We start from the raw sequence: 16,891 nt of genomic DNA on the forward strand, positions 1-16,891 counted from the left end.
ACATCGATTGCGTGATTGAGACCTACAATATAATTATGAAAAAAAATTATTGAGACACATTTGATCAAATTTTGGATTTATAAGTCAATCGATCGAGTTTTTTCAAAAGTATCCAATTAATAAAAATTTAAAGAAAATTTCTTTTCAATTTTCCTATTCGTCAAAATTTTCAAAATATATTTTTTAATTTTCAGAAAAGGGTTCTATTTAGCTGCTCTTGAATTTTTAAGTATGAAGAACTCAAAATGTATAAAAGATATTTCAAGCTCGGAGAATTGATTATAATGGACGATTCACTTCTCGACTGATTCAAAATGTTGGTAGTATTTTCAATAAAGTTGGTAGCGTGGAAAGATGAAAGGTCAGCAGTCACGAGTATAACACAAATATTGACTAAATGTACTAGAGAGTGTCGAAGAGGGAAAGGTGGAGGAAAAGGGGCAGTTTCGATAGTGGCGGATCGTAGTCATGAAGCGGGTTACGAGTGTTAAGGGTGTAAGATTATAACACTGGTTGAAATAATACAAAAGAGAAGGATTATGTGTGTGAGTGAGCAAATGTGTTAATCAACAATAAAAAAGTTACGTGTTGCTAGGGTTGTATACCTCAAACTTTTCTTAGTTATTCAACTCTATCTAATATAAAACATATTTTGTCAGCATGTGTAATGAAATTATCTACATAGACCACTATAATTGTGACTTTTACCGATGTTGACAATTATAATTAGTTTAATATTTGTTTTTTCATAATTTGGTGTAGTTTCTGACAGTTTTTTTTTGTTTCATCTAACTTGATACGCTTATGAATTCTCTCTGTTATTTACAAATAAATTGATTTTTCCGAAGCTTAAAGACATAAACAAATGGATGTATTCTAAGCGTGTATTTTACAAACTTTCTATAAATACTAGTAGATTCGTTTTTCATTAAATTAATCAGTATTATCGATAGGCTTTCTATCTCAAGTTTTGACATAAAATAGACGAAACTATTCTGATTTAATAAAAAAATTGACAATCGAAAAACAAAGTGTTAATTGATCACTGTATTGAAATACAATGATACTAGTTAAATGTTTGTATACCTTATGTGCATATTGTGTGTTTAAAGAGGAAGCGATATATAAGAAGTTACAAAATAATTCAGTGATTAGTAAGGAGTAGATTCAGATTAATAACTTTGTAAATGAAAATACCGATATCATGAAAGTGTCATATCTAATTCGTTTTGTTTTTGTCGACAGACATTCAATTTTTGGTGTTCTGATTTAGAAAATTCTTAAGACTAAAAAAGGAATTGATTGATTAGAAGAAAAATGTAATATATAAACAAATAAATCATTGAAAGTATATATATACATATACATAAATGAAAATATGTATATGTACATATACACCTACATGTATACCCTGCCGTTTATCAATGTCTAATTAATTGTGCTACATAGTATTGGCATTTACTTATATTTAACTTTAAAAATTACAATTGCATTTCCATCAAACCCTTAACAACTAAATTTCACTAACCAGCCTTGAAGAACATTTTAGGTTATAAGGTTTAAAATTAAACCATCCACTTACATAGTCAGTACACATTTTTTAGAATTTTGATTGACATTGGCTTCATTGCGTAGTTACAGCATTTCAGTTCTTCTACTTTTTCCATTTTTGATTGTATTAAGTGCACGTTAAGTAACACATGTTTGTTGTCAGTACTATAACTAAAAAAATTATTTTTGTTATGTATTTAGATAAGCTTTGTTTCACATACTTTCAGAAATTATCAACTATGATTTTTATATTATAAATCACTAATTAAAAATGATGGAATAACTTACATTTTTACGTATTTTAAAGTTCTTTTTCAATTATAATCTATTTATCGTAGATTTAATTATGATAAACTCGATTCCACTTTTGTATATTTTTTAAGTTGGAAGATCAGTACTTATATTTGAGTTGTATCCAATGCAATTAAGTTAAGTATTTAATCTCATTTTCAAAAAGATTGAATGTTTTTAAGATTCTAATTCAATATCTTGAGTAATTATGATCTGATTATTGCCATGAGCTTGATTAATAGGTAATATTGATCGAAAGTACGCTTTAAAATATAATTTCGCTCAGTACATTATTTAAAATATATTTTACTTCAATGAAAAAATAATTATCTACACAATTTTGAGGTGAACAATATCATATATATGTCAGAGAGGCAAGAGTTATTGTTGGGGATTCGGTATTTTGTGATTCACTCATTTTTATTATTACAATTAATTCATATTCACAATTACTAAAAGATCAATTATTACGAATCAGTAGATAAACTCGTACAAGGTTAAGTTAATTCAGGCCGCAAACAATATTAACAATATCTTGCGATAGACCGAGACTTAGGAAATAACGAATTCGCGATCACCAGGACGTCCGTTCGATTTCGATCTCAAAGCAAGACTGTCTTTTCAAAAACTATTCTCAAATAGTCTGCCTGCTGCACATTTCTCTTTTACTTATTAATTTTGTGATACCCCTATCGTCCTGGGATCCCGACTACGTTGACAACCATGTGCCTACCTAGGCCTAAGCCTACCGCAATAAAACATTTTAGTTATATCTTATTTTACAAAATATTAAAGTAACATTACATTTCTTAAAATAACTAAGAAATAGAAATATCCTAAAGAATATTCTCATCGCTTCGTCAGAAAATACTCCACTGTACTTTACTCTCCGACATATATATATATATATATATATATATATATATATATATATATATATATATATATATATATATATATATATATATATATATATATGTATATATATATATGTATATATTGAGACAATATAAATTGTCCACTTGATCAGCTGCGCGGCATTCTCTTGAAAATAGTACTATCCTAATCGAACTCGGTCGATATTTAGGCGCCGTAAGGGAAAAGTAGGGGAAAAACCGAATACCCGACGCACTGGAGCATCGACCGGCACTTCGACCTCGTCAGTCATAGTATATACAACACAATTATTTCAATTATTAGGTATTTACTACCGACAAACAAGACACAAGCTGTCGATCCCTTACACACTAATTATCTTTATATTAATACTAGCTGTTACCCGCCCGCTTCGCTGGGCAATTATAGAATTGTATTTTTCGATCTAAACTTAAAATTTGATTAGAGTCATGTTTTGACTTTCACAAATTCCAAATTTCATCGAATAAGCATATACCTTTTATCTATGAAATTATTCCAGCTAATATTCATTGTAACTTTCAATGTGCAATCACTATAATGTTTGCGTGGCCTTTTTTTCAAAAATGAATAATAATTAACACGAAGAAAAAAATTTGAAATGAGAATTTGGAGTCTATAGGAGCTATAGCTTGGAAATTAAAAATTTTTGATGTTAGCACCCACCTTCGCAAACCCCTGTGAGATGAGCTATCGTAAAATTTTCCCATGGACTTCTTCTACATCTCTCACAGAAGATTCGTACCAAATTTAGAGTCGATAGGAGCTATAGTTTAAAAACGGGAATTTTTTATTATTAACGCTCCTACAATCCTCTTTGGGGTAGAATATCGTAAAATTCATTGATAAATTATTTTTTCATCATTTATTATAGAAAATTCCTACACAATTTGGAGTCTGTAGGAGTTATAGCTTGGAAATAAAAAATTTTGATTGTTAATACCCACCCCCGCAACCCTCTGTGAGGTGAGATATCGTGAAATTTGTTTATAGATTATTTCTACATCTGTTACAAAAGATTCCTACCAAAATTGGAGTTGATAGGAGCTACAGTTTAAAAACTGGAGTTTTTCATTCTTAACGCCCCCGCGAACCCCTTTGGGGGTGGAATTTTTTAAAATCTGTTCTTAGCTGACCTCTACAGGGCAAAAGTATAATTCCTACCAAATTTCAATTTTCTAGGTCCGATGGTTCCCGAGATATCGTGATGAGTCAATCTATCTATAGAACAGCTCCTATATATATCACACACAATTTACCATTTTATTTTTAATCATTTAAATCAGTATAATCATTTAACAATATCAACATTAATATTTATGTTATATTTATCTGTTTTATGATATAATGGAGTTTATCCTTTATGATCATTTCAATACATATTAGCTATTTCAGTTATTAATGATTTAGCTATTCTTTCTTAAAAAAAGTATGATTATGAATTCCTACTGTCCCAACAATCAATCGATGAAAATCCATGTATTTGCCTAACATTGTGTAGAATAATACTGTTGAATAATAATTGTATAGAATATTAATATTTAATAACTTTCTACTTTTATTCTAATCATTCCTCTGAATTTAGTTTACAACCGAATTTATTATTACAATTTATTCATTTTAACAGTTGTTTTAGCAACGGTAACCATTGCAACTGTGACCATGGCAACGGTAACCGTGGCAACGGTAACTATGGCAACGGTAACCATGGCAACGGTAGCCATGGCAACGGTAGCCATGGCAACGGTATCCATGGCAACGGTAACCATGGCAACGGTTGATTAGCGTGGGTGGTTGCGCTGGGGGAGGGGGGGTGAGTTCTATAATTGATGGGTGCCACTTGAAGGGTTTCTTAGATTGGCGAATCAAAATGACATTTTCTAAAAAAAAAAAAAGAGAGAGAGATATAGGGAAGGGGGAAGAAGTCACGGGAGGGGAGGGGAAGAATGAGAGGGAGGGGAGGGAGTAGAATACGTGATGGTAGACGAATAATTCATTATAGCTAGGAATTGCGTAAAATCCGTTCTTAGTGAGCGTCTACATCACGAATGGAGTAAGTATGCTAAATTTCAAGTCAATCGGGCGAATAGTTTTGGAGATCTCGTGATGAGTGAGTGAGTGGTATTTCGCTTATATATATATATATATATATATATATATATATATATATAGAAGATTATAAATCACATAATATCTAGGTATTCACTACCGATTCTCTGTATCTAGGCACTAGCTGTCGATTCATTAGTTTTAAGTGCATTACTGGTTCATAACTAAATTTATTATAATCAGTGTAGTTATTATTGTTACTATCTTCTATTTGATTTATCTGAATATACTTGTTAATTAAATATACCGGTGTAAATAAGTATAATTATTACATAATAATCACCCGCCACCTCGAACATGCGACCAAGAAGCCACCCAAGGTCACCAAAACATTACTGGAATTTATGTAAGTAAATAAAGTTGGTTATATTGGCCGAGTCTGAGTTCTTTCGCGGGTCTCTACGCAAAAGACAAGTATCAACGCCAAAAATTTCTCCGTTACCGCAGGTCGTGTTATCAGAAATTTAGCGGATAAATTTCCTACACGGTATTGTCTCATTAATTATAAGCAAACTTATTAGGTCTCCAGCGAATCCGCAAGTCTTAATAAGAAAATTTTGATTGTTGGTAGAATTAAAATTTCATTTCAATATATATATATATATATATCTTTCAAATTTTTATCGAAAATTGCTTTAAATTATAAAAAATATCTTTTTTTGTATGATCCATCACTATTTTCTTAACTTATTATTTTTTTTTTAAGATGAAACGGTAAAAAGATTTTCGATAAGAATCTGAAATTACAAAATCTTTATCATTGAAGCTACTGGATTTTTATACACAGTATCCAGAAACTTGACCAGAGCATGGATTAGTTCTATACGGTCGTGAGAGATTGCTAGGAAAGAAACAAAAAATCATCAAATGAAATTCATTTTCAAACTTATTTTATTTAATTAATCAACCCATTTACAATAATAAAACCCCTTACAATTAATTAACCCTTAAATCTAAGCCTTATTCTCGTTTACGCAACGGTTTTTATCAAAGTTGCTATTCCCAACAGTACCCTCATATGGAGCGTCTATACAGCGCTTTCTAACTTATTCCCTTTGCACCCTCACCTGGGCGTTTATGCACAGGTTTCTAAGTGTGCCCAGGAAACAGAGGAGGATATCATGAATCCCTAGGCAACACTGTAATGGTATTCACTCGCTCACTCAATATTATTTATTCAACCTCAAGAACTAACATTCCCAAAATTTTACAAATTAAATTTTTTCGAGATTTTCTTAATTAATTTTCCGAGATATTATAAAATCAATTTTCCCCAGTTAAATTTCCATCCACTATAAATTAGTTTCCTCATTAAAATCGGACTTACTAATTTACTTAAATCCATTTATCCCCATTTATCTACATCCAAATCTGACATTAAAATTCTTAACTAATTTATTGCTTTTGTCTTAATAATACAACAATAAATATTTAATTACAAAAGGTCTTCGTATCTTAAATGAATAGAATAAAATCTGACGACGGAGGTCTTAATAATCTGCTGACAAAATGTTCATTGCGTCTGAGAATTTCATTTTGTTTTTCAATTAAATTTACTTCTGATAATTTTATTTTAACCAGAATTTTATAAATTAATTTTAATAAAATTGATTTAATTTAATTTTATAAATTGTGTTGTCCGAATTCACTTTTACTAAAATTTTTGAATTATTTTGTTTGACTTATTTTAAAAATTAAGAAATCATCAATCGTCTTATTTGATTTATCTTCACCTTAATTATTACCATTGTCTCTGAGTAACTGAGTAAATTTTATTTCATCTAAATTATTTTATTTTACTTTCTTTTGTGTTGCTCGAAAACCTAGGATTCATTTTATTTTATTCGAGAACTGGAAATTATATTCTACTTACAACGCACTGAGATTTTAGTCTCGATCTTGCGTATCTTCTACTCAGCGTTTCAGCGCGAGACAAGATGGCTGACTTTCTCCCAAACTTTTGTCGATTTCTTTCTCTGATGAAATTGACAAGTGTTATATTTACTACTATTAGCTAAATAATTTTAACGACCATTTTAACAATTATTTTCTAATTTTAATTTTACTTTTATTTTATTTTAAAAGATTAAAATTTATTCCAAATTATTTATTGAACTATTTCTTGTTTTTAATTAAATTTTATTTCTCATGATTTTACTGAATTTTTTTACTGAACTATTCCACTAATTTTAATCTACACGAAATTCAACTGATTTTACTCAGACGCAATTACTAGAGAACAATTTTTTCACGTGACACCGAAATCATGAATTAACAAACTGAAATAATTTTTAGTAAAATTAATCCAGACTTTGCCTATGTGTTTAATTAATAACCCGAAATAATTCCTGGTATTATCAATTAAATATTGAGTGATTCAATTCTGACTTGTTCTTAAATTCATTCTCAATTTTAGTCTGATTTTTATCCCGGACTTTTTTCTAAATATTTTACTGAAATTATTTTAGAATTTTTTAAATGTTTTTTTAAGTATTTTACTAAATTTATTCTTTAACATTTTTAAAAAAATTTATTCTTAAATATTTTGTTAAATTGATTCTTAAATATTTTAATAAAACTATTGATTGTGACCGAACGCCAAATGGCGATAACCTTCAGCCAAGATAAGGGCCTAGTTGATACCGCACCACCGCGAAATTATTCAGACATAAGATTTGTGCCTGGGGTTTTGAATGAATTTATTTGCAATCCCTCGACGAGCTGCTACTCCTTGTCTTGATACTCGTACAAAAATTGTTCCTCGGTGAGGTATTCGGCTTGGCGACAAAAAGTCCAGTCACCGCGTCGCGTCGCATACTCCTTGGCAATTATTTTACCTGTAACTGCAAATCGGCATTAGAATTTATTACAATTCAAGATAAATTCAAATAAGCTGACATGATGGCCTAGCAAGCATCAAATTAATCAAGTTTTATCGCTTCGTTCCACTTTGGTCGAGCGAAATAAAATAATTATCTGAGTTGAAGAATTTTCGCAAGGTGTTTAGCTGGACTGCTCAGTTACAATAACTCTTCCAAAATTTGTTGGTGCGTTTTTTCTTCCTCTGCTCTCCCCACTCTCACTACGCCGACACATCCACCTGGAGGACTCACTTACTAGTCTCGAACTATGCCTACGAGGGCCTAAGATCACAGTGCTCTGTAATCCGTCGAAAATTAAATGTGTACGGATAAAAAGGCTTTTAACGGGTAACGATCACTCCATTACAAGACCGAAAAAAAAAATAAGTTGAAAAAAAAGAACACATATATATATATATATATATATATATATATATATATATATATATATATATATATATATATATATATATATATATATATATATATATGCCAAAATGTAATTTCCTTGATGGACCTTTTAAAATTGGAATTTTCAGTTCCGCTTTTGAAATCAGCTGTGTTTAGGCCTTTCCTAAGATATTTTGGGGTAAGACGATAGATTTTATTTCTATAGAATTTTTTAGCAGGAGGTTTAATTGGGCACTTCCGGCGAAAATTTGAATTTTCAGCGGAAGTGCCCTAACTAAGCTCCAGTTAAAAAATTCTATGAAAATCAAATTTACGCTCAAAATATCTCAGGAAACGCCCAAACACAGCCCCTGTTAAAAGCGGAACTCAAAATTCCAATTTTAAAAGGTCCTCCACGGAAGTTACATTTTGGCACACCCTAATATATATATATTTTGCAAAAATCAAATTCTCATCAGATCTCGACGTTTTAGGATGACAGGAAGCTTTCCTGATGATCCCCGCGATGTTGTGTGTGTGTATGTGTGTGTGTGTGTGTGTGTAAACCTTTGATAACTTTTGAACGATTCGACCGATTTTTCAGCAGCTCATGCCATTTGCAAGGACTTAGTCAAATTTAGATTTTGGATCCAATTTGAACCTATTCGGGCCGATACATTTCGAGAAATCTCAAAAAAATTCTGAAAAAAAATTTTTTTTTAAAGTGGTTCTCTTGGAATAACTTTTAAGCAGCTGTATCAATGTACTTTAAAAACTAGCCAGCTCTCAACCTTAAAAAACCACGTCGATCGCCGCTAATCCGGTCAAAATCGGTTAATTCGTTCGAGAGATATCGTGACGAAAAGAAAACCGAAAAAAGTATTTTTTTCGGAATTACTCCAAAATTTTCAAGCTAAAAAATTTTTGTTGTCGATTCTATTAAAGGACATGATAAACTGCATCGACTGCCGCAAATCGCGTAAAAATAGATTGATTCATTTCAATGTTATGACAGTTTGAAATTTTAACAAATAGTGTTTTATTAAACTTCCATCGGACTTTTGATCTCGAAGCTGATTTGAGCTCAAATACATGTATCATGAACAAAAAAAAACCAAAAAAAGTGTTTTTTTGGAATTACCCCAAATTTCCTAGTTTTATCAATTCAAACTTGAAGATTCATCACGAAACTAAAAAAATGGCGTCAAATTCTGCCAACCGCGTGAAAATCGGTTGATTTTTTGAAGAGTTAGTGCGGTTTGAAAATTTAAAGAATTTTGTTCTATGATTCTTCTATCAGACTTTTAAGCTCGAAGAGTTCAAAATAACACACAAATTGTATTTTTGAGCTCGAAGAGCTCAAAAACATCATTAGTGCAGTTTTATGCGCCTACAAATTACGGAAAATTGATAGGCTAAGTGGATGAATTTTATTGCTGATTTTCTATCAGAGTAAAATTCAAGTTAATATTTAAATTGCGACAACTAGTTTACTTTTAAAAACGTGAAACTAAACAATTACCTACGATTCTTATATATTTTAAATTTGTGCAGTGAAAATATGTGAACAAAGCTTAATTTAGAATAGAATAATTTTTTTTTTCAAATTCCAAATTTTGAAAAAAAAAACCATTTTTTTGTGGTCAATATTATTATTATTTTTCTTATTATTTATTTTTAATTTTTAAATGTCAACTTTTCATAAAAATTTGTTTTTTATCAATTTGAATTTTCGCGCCTAAGAATTACAAGATGGCAAGAAAGATAATGATAATCAACAAGATGACAAGTATAATAATAATATTAATAATGATAACATTATACTTTTGGAAATATTTACGGTCAAAACAGACCTGCGTACGTCTGGTGTAATCGTACTTATTCTCCGATACCTTCTTGTACGGTCAAAACAGACTTGACTTTGAGCGGCATATTAGACTTCAAAAAGTTTGTACATTTTTACGGTTAAAACGGAACTCGAATTTTGACTCGGGAAACGTAAAATCAACGTATTGGACGTTAAAATCTTCATTTGAACGTAATGGGCGTTAATAACGTATGTTGAACGTACCTAACGTGTTATAAATGTAAAGAGAATCGATAATTGGTGAAAATAAGTAATATCAAAACTACTTAAATAGTCAGAGACTCCTGGACGACGCCAAGTCAGCAGAAAGGGGGAGCTAGCTATGAGTTCACTTAGTTCGCGATTTGATTTATTTGGTTTAAATTTCGTTTAAATTATTTTTTGTAAAAGAACTAACTGCATTGCTCTTTATTTATTTTATTGTTATTAAATTATATTTTCGTAATCAACTGTTAAAGGCAATTAAGTTCATTTTTAATTAATTATTTATCTGAATAATCTTTCCTCAAAAAAAAAAAATTGACCCTGGTTCCGGCGAGCTTACAAGCTGAGGATTTACCTGTTACAAAGTAGTTTTAATATTATGATTTTCACCCATTATTGGTTCTTTTCACATTTGCAATACGTTGCCTACGTTCAACATACGTTTTTAACATACGGGTAAACAAAAAAAATAGTCATTTTTTTGGCCCACCCAGCTTCTCATGTATAATCAGACCTGAAATTGGATTGACCATACCTGTTCATGTATGATCAGGCCTGAAATTAGACCTGATCAGACCTGTCTATGTCTGTTCATTAGGGTGTGTCATTTTGAGGCGACTTTTTTTTTTCAACGAAAAAACAGGCTAAAAACTTGCAGGAAGGTGAGAAAAAAAGCCTGTTCAAAGCGGAGCTCTTAATATTAGTATTTAGAGGTGCCTGTCTCTAACTTTCCATTTCCCATTGAAATAACATAGGAAAAAAACTTTTTTTTTTTTTTTAATTTTTATATCTTAGCACTCGCACCTTTATATAAACAAGACCATAGCATATTCTTGTAGAAGATTCAACGCTCTACAAAAAAAGTCTCCTACAATTTTATCATAGAGATAGCGTCTCTAAAGATATTCAAACGTAAACTTCTAAATGGATAAAATTTTAACTATACAGTTATAGAACTGATAGAAATTCATTTATTACTATCTTTAAAATTATTTTTATAACTAAAACTGGTTCTAATACGCTAATATTTTCATAAAGTTAAAAGAAGAAATACTTACGAATTAAATTTTTTTCTTCATTATTTTATTTACCATAAGAAAATCATGACCCAAGTTAAATGAATTTAATATTTGAAAATTTCACGGAATTATCAATTTATTAATCTATGGAAATTTTAGAAGTCAATGGATATTATCTTGTTTAAACAAAGTTAAGCAATGTAACTACAACGTTTAAAGTGTTATTTTTTAATTGCAGTCTGGATATTTTTGTCGATGCTCTTTTACGACTTGTAGTAGAAATTCAACTTTCTTGATAGTTCTTACTGTCTGGCCTCGATTGAACATCTTTATCAAGAAAATCATAAGGCAAATCGAATTTTTCAAATGTTTTCAATGGTTTCTTAGAAACAAATTTACTTATATTTATATTTAAGAAGATTTCCAGTGAATTTTCAGCATTTGTGCGTTGTTTTTCGATAATTATTATCTTCTCTCAACTTACTTGCATTGCTTCAACTATTTGTCGTTTAATTTCAACTGAAACATTTTCATCACATAATGCTAGAGTAGCCAGCTCTTCACTTAAATACCAATGATAATCAGAGAATTTTTGAGTAGCAGCTAGTGAGACAAATGAATTCCATTTTTTCTATGGAATTAATTTTTACAATAATTTTAAATCTTGATTCGGAGCAATACTTGCAGTTGAAGTAAACCAAACTTTAATGTAAAATAAAACAACAAAAATACAAATTTCTTGTAGATTTTTCGTTTCTTGTGCTGTTAATCGAAATTTACCTCTAAATAAGAATATTTTTAAACTATCAATAGCTTTTGCCATCCACCTTGCATGATAGTACCAGCACGCTTAAAATGGATTATCTGATTTGGAGTATCATCGAGAAATTCTAAGGATGATTCCAGGAGTTATAATCATCCCGTGGATGAGAAATCTAATAATATATAAATTATAAATTGTAATAAAGCTTTCTAAAACATTTCAAGTACATTGACGGAAGTTTTTATCTGTAAATGGTTATTGAAGAATATAAGTAAATCTTTTTTTTTCTTTTGTCAGGGCATCGGCTACAATTTGATCAGTCATGCCATTTTGAAATTTAGAGTGATCAATGTCATCCCAGTTTTTTAAGAATTTCGAAAAAATCGGTACATTTGGACCAGAGCTCACCGACCAATAAATTTCAAAAACACTTCGTAAAACAACTTTTAGAATATGATGGCAGCAAGGCAGATATACTGATTCTCGCTGTAAAATTCTCTCAATTTGAACACATGTTCCATTGTATTAACCTGATCGAAAAATAACAACAAAAATCAGTGACTAGAATCTATGTCAAAATTAACTGGATCTCACAATAAATTCATGAGAAACTAAATTACATAGAATATAATATCAGGACTTTAGTGAATAATCGAATTTAACATAGAGTAATTCACAACAAAAATGAATGTTTTGGAATTTTTGAAATTATTTTCAACAATTTAATTTTTTCACATCCAGTTATTTTGCTTACTTAATTATTCATAAAAAATAAAAGTAATAAGAACAAATTAATATACCGGTGTTAGCAGATGCTGTATCAAAGCACATGGCTTTGATGTAAGAATCAACTTTCCACTTGTTTAAGGTAGTGATGATTGCCGAGGTCTGACTTTCTGCATCACCCTTAACCATTTTCGGGACGCCGAGCAATTGTTCAACACCTGAGACAGATAATGGAATCGGGAGCCTGTCTACAGATTTTGGTCCAATCATATAGTCAAAAATTTTGCTATTCCAATGTAGAACATAACGGTCATCAATATCAAAATTATTTTTTAAGGCCTCAGCAATACTTTTTCTAAAATAAATACGGCTTTGATGAACTGTCCGATGACCCAAATTATAGTCGGCAACATTGACTCCAATACTCGCTAACGTACTAGCAATGATAAAAGTGGCATTCCTGAACAGATAGAAAATTTATGTAAACTCAAGAGATATTTTCTTGATCTAAGAATTTATTTTGGAAGACAAATGATTATTTTGCTTTAAGAATTTCTTGTCTTGATTTAGATTTTCTTGGCTTAAGAGATATATCATCTTTAATCGAAACATTTAGTTTTTCAACCAAAATAACATTATCGTTAAAAAAACTTAAAATAATTCATCAAAGTATATTTCGAAAACTAAATTGTCTTTAATTGTTTTACCAAAAAAAAATTATTTCTTGGAAATACGTAAATTAATAACTAAAAAAAAAAGCCATTCTTAACACAAGTCGGTAACATCTTGAATCAATGTTATCGCCTATCTTGAACCAAGACACAAAAATTCTTGAAAGAAATATATCTATATCTAGTTTCAAGAGTTCAAATTTTGAAGAAAAAAAGTTTCTTGAATCAAGATTGTTTTTCTATCAGTGTGCTACTAACCTTTGCACGGTCTAGAGAAGCGCAAAGATCTGAAGTTATCACATCAATTTTAGAAGCCGGTCTGAAACAATTTAATTCATCTTTGAAATTTGAAACGATACGTGAAGATAGATTTGAAATGAATGATGAAAGAACCGTAGACGGAGAGGGTAAAATCTCATTAGCATTAACGGTCATCGGTTGACTTATATCTAAAAGATTATAAGGTAAAAACTGTCGTTAATAATTATATTCGAAATCAATTATTATCAAAGTAACTATAAAAGAAAAAGCTAAATTGACATTTACCACGATTATCAATGTCCATCCCATCATCATGACTCTCTGAAGATCTTTCGAGGATAATGCTATCAATAAATCTGTAGCGGTTTGTTGATTTTTGAGACATTGAGAATAATTTCTCTTCATCATCAAGTAATTTTTCTACATTTTTTTTTTTTGGAAATATCAAACAATTTATTGAGATTTCATAAGAAAAGTGTATCTTTCGTTTTTTGAGAAGGTAACTTTTTTTGTTGAAAGTTTTTTCTGCAACAACTTCCAGGAATTAAGAATCTTTGTCAATTTTCATGTCGTATATTGAAACCCGCAAGTTGGTATTCCGGCATCATGCCACACTTTTATCACTTTACTGATTGTATTTTTCAAGCTTTCGTTAATTTTTTTTAGCATGAGTATGTTCGTAAAAAAAATTAGACATAACCTCTCTTACGGTTGAAAGTTTTTTTCAAACAAAAGATCATAGCCGGTTAAATATGGGAAATCTGCCCCCATGGCTTTTTTGACTCACACTTAGGGGATCGATTTGGCATCAAATAAAAATAATTTACACCAATTTTTAACCCTTTAACTCAAACGACGTTCGAGATTTTCAAAAAAACCTGTTTTTTTTATTTTAATTTTATTTTTATGTTACGTCCCCACCTGCATTCGCAGATGTCTCTGATAGCAAATACGCGCGCTAATTTAAACTCTAACAATTGTACAATAATTTCATAAATATTCATTTTTTATAAATATAATGTTAAATGATAAATAAAGAATTCCAAATGTTAAATATTAAATACTAAATATAGAAATAGAAAATGATAAGAAAAGTGAAACTCAGCCAACACCTGAGTAAACAAAATATTTTTAAGTTTACATTAACATTTTCTCACGAAGAATGTTAATGGAAAATGATTCATTGTAAGACAACTAGCGTCGAGTACATAAGTATATTCGAGAACGTTCGAGGAAAGTTCTAAATAAATAATGATAACGAACGCCTGCGTGTCCTGGACTCTGAAGTTGAGTCAGCGCGGATCATCCGAGTGGGACTCGGAGATGCCACGCACATCAACTCAAGAGAATAGGACATTCGGGGCCTGATACGCAGCCCTACTCCTCTCAGGGCGCGGCCCTTCAACAAGGAGATATAAGTAGGGTGCACGGGTAGTTCGGGGCTCTCTTTTTTTAAGGCTCTTTTTGATCTCAAAGTTACGAACTTAAAGCTCTTCTCGATTAATTCTTGTCGCGAGACTATCAAATCAAATCACGTTAAATACTATTACGTACTACACGGCAGTTGTCAAACCACTCAAATTAAAAGTGTATTTTAAATAGTTAAATAAATCCATTTATTAATTAAATTCACCGAAGTTAGTTATTTCGGAGTTAGTTCGAGAACTTCTACTTACGACTCTGGAGGTCGTATCATCCTTATCTCCATCTCTAGTTGTTCTACTGATCATATCCAAACCCGAGGGGTAACCGGGACGTAACATTTATACTGAAATTAGGAGTTAATCGATGGTGATTTTTTTTCTTATTCTTAGGATCCTTAAACATAAAAATATCGTATGATCATCGTTTTTCAACGAAAAGTCGATTTTTAATGAAGAAAAGAAAATTCAAATCTTGTTTTTTTTAAGGTTTTTTAAATATGTCAATCACCAAAATTTGTCAGAACATGTATTTTACACCCCTCGACACTCAGGAATTTTTTCAGATTTTTTGAAGTGGTGGAACAATGTCAAAAAAATTAAAAAGTCATTTTTTTCCTGAAATTCGGCGTTGTAACGCACTTTTATTTTTTTTTTGCTTGAAAAAGTACGTAGAAAATTTCTTTTTTAACAGAAATTTATCTTTTCAAAAGATAAACATAATAAATCAGGAACATGAAGTATGTAAAAAGGCTATAAATAATTCAAAACACATTTGGAGGTGAATTTTATATTTTTCCAGACAGCCGGGAATAATTTTGAATTAGGATACAACAAAAATAAAAATTTTAATAGAAACAATAACTTGATTAGTCTTCATCACTGTCTTCATTCACTACGACACTAATTTTCTCATCGATAAACAGACGACTAAGTATCTCAGCAGGTTCTACAATTTTAGCTAAATATCGAGCGTAAGATAAATAATAAATAATAGCAGCAATGTGTGAGCAACATCCAACAGTACGTCTACCATTTGCACAGTCACAACAATATCGAGTTATTCCAGAAATATCATTCTTGTCTGGCTGATATTCAATAAAACAACGATATGTTTTTGAATTAATGTGTCGAGATTTGACTTCAAATTTTATAATATTAGGAGTGATCAGTAAGTAATGAAGCTTCAGCATTCCGTTTTCATCCATCATTTCAGCTAAGTACGACACCGCTTGAGACATTTGATATGATCCAGTAAAAAGAATTTTAAGTTCATGTTCAGTTAATTCAGGAAAATCAGTTAATAAATCTGAAGTTATTGCTGCAAAAGGAACTTTTCTTCTTGCCCAACGATTTGTTTCTACCTCTGAGGCTAAGGTATTATCATGGTCTTTTTTTGAGTTCATGGCAGCAATAATTTTTTCAGAAAGGTCGAGATCAGAATCAAGTCTCGTACCAAATTCATTGTTCAAAAAACAAGCAATTCTGCAAAAAACACTCGTCTTTGGAAGCAATTTGTTGTCCAATTTATGATCTAAAAGCCTATACTTTTGTTTGATTATGCCATGAACTGCTTCAACAACCCAACGGACTTTAGTAACGAAACAGGATTCATTTGATTCATTTGTGGTCAGTTGATTACGTTTTCCTTTAAGGGCAGGCATTAGCACTTTGAAGCCAGATTCTTCTAAATGTGCTATTACATCCCGAAAACCACGATCAACTACAATAATGTCATCTTTTTTCAGCAACTTAATCAGACCATTTGGGTCATTTAAAATGACTTTCATTATTTCAGCATCGTTCATATTAGCTGTGTATGGCCCAAGCATGTCTATAACG

The 16,891-nt window shown here is 30.6% G+C and overlaps 1 protein-coding gene across 2 annotated transcripts in view; it reads left to right on the forward strand.

Moving 5' to 3' along the window:
* Positions 1-480: 480 nt before the first annotated feature.
* Positions 481-16,891, forward strand: part of LOC141525843 (uncharacterized) — a 293,402-nt gene continuing 276,991 nt past the window's right edge. For both annotated transcript variants that reach the window (XM_074240509.1, XM_074240511.1), the window contains exon 1: positions 481-1,319. The gene's annotated coding sequence lies outside the window, so the exon portion shown is untranslated. The remainder of the gene's footprint in view (positions 1,320-16,891) is intronic.

This window comes from Cotesia typhae, unplaced genomic scaffold, assembly GCF_013202065.1.
Source record: "Cotesia typhae breed Kobodo isofemale line unplaced genomic scaffold, CoteBio_Ctyphae contig_27, whole genome shotgun sequence".
In the NCBI taxonomy this organism is placed as follows: domain Eukaryota; kingdom Metazoa; phylum Arthropoda; class Insecta; order Hymenoptera; family Braconidae; genus Cotesia; species Cotesia typhae.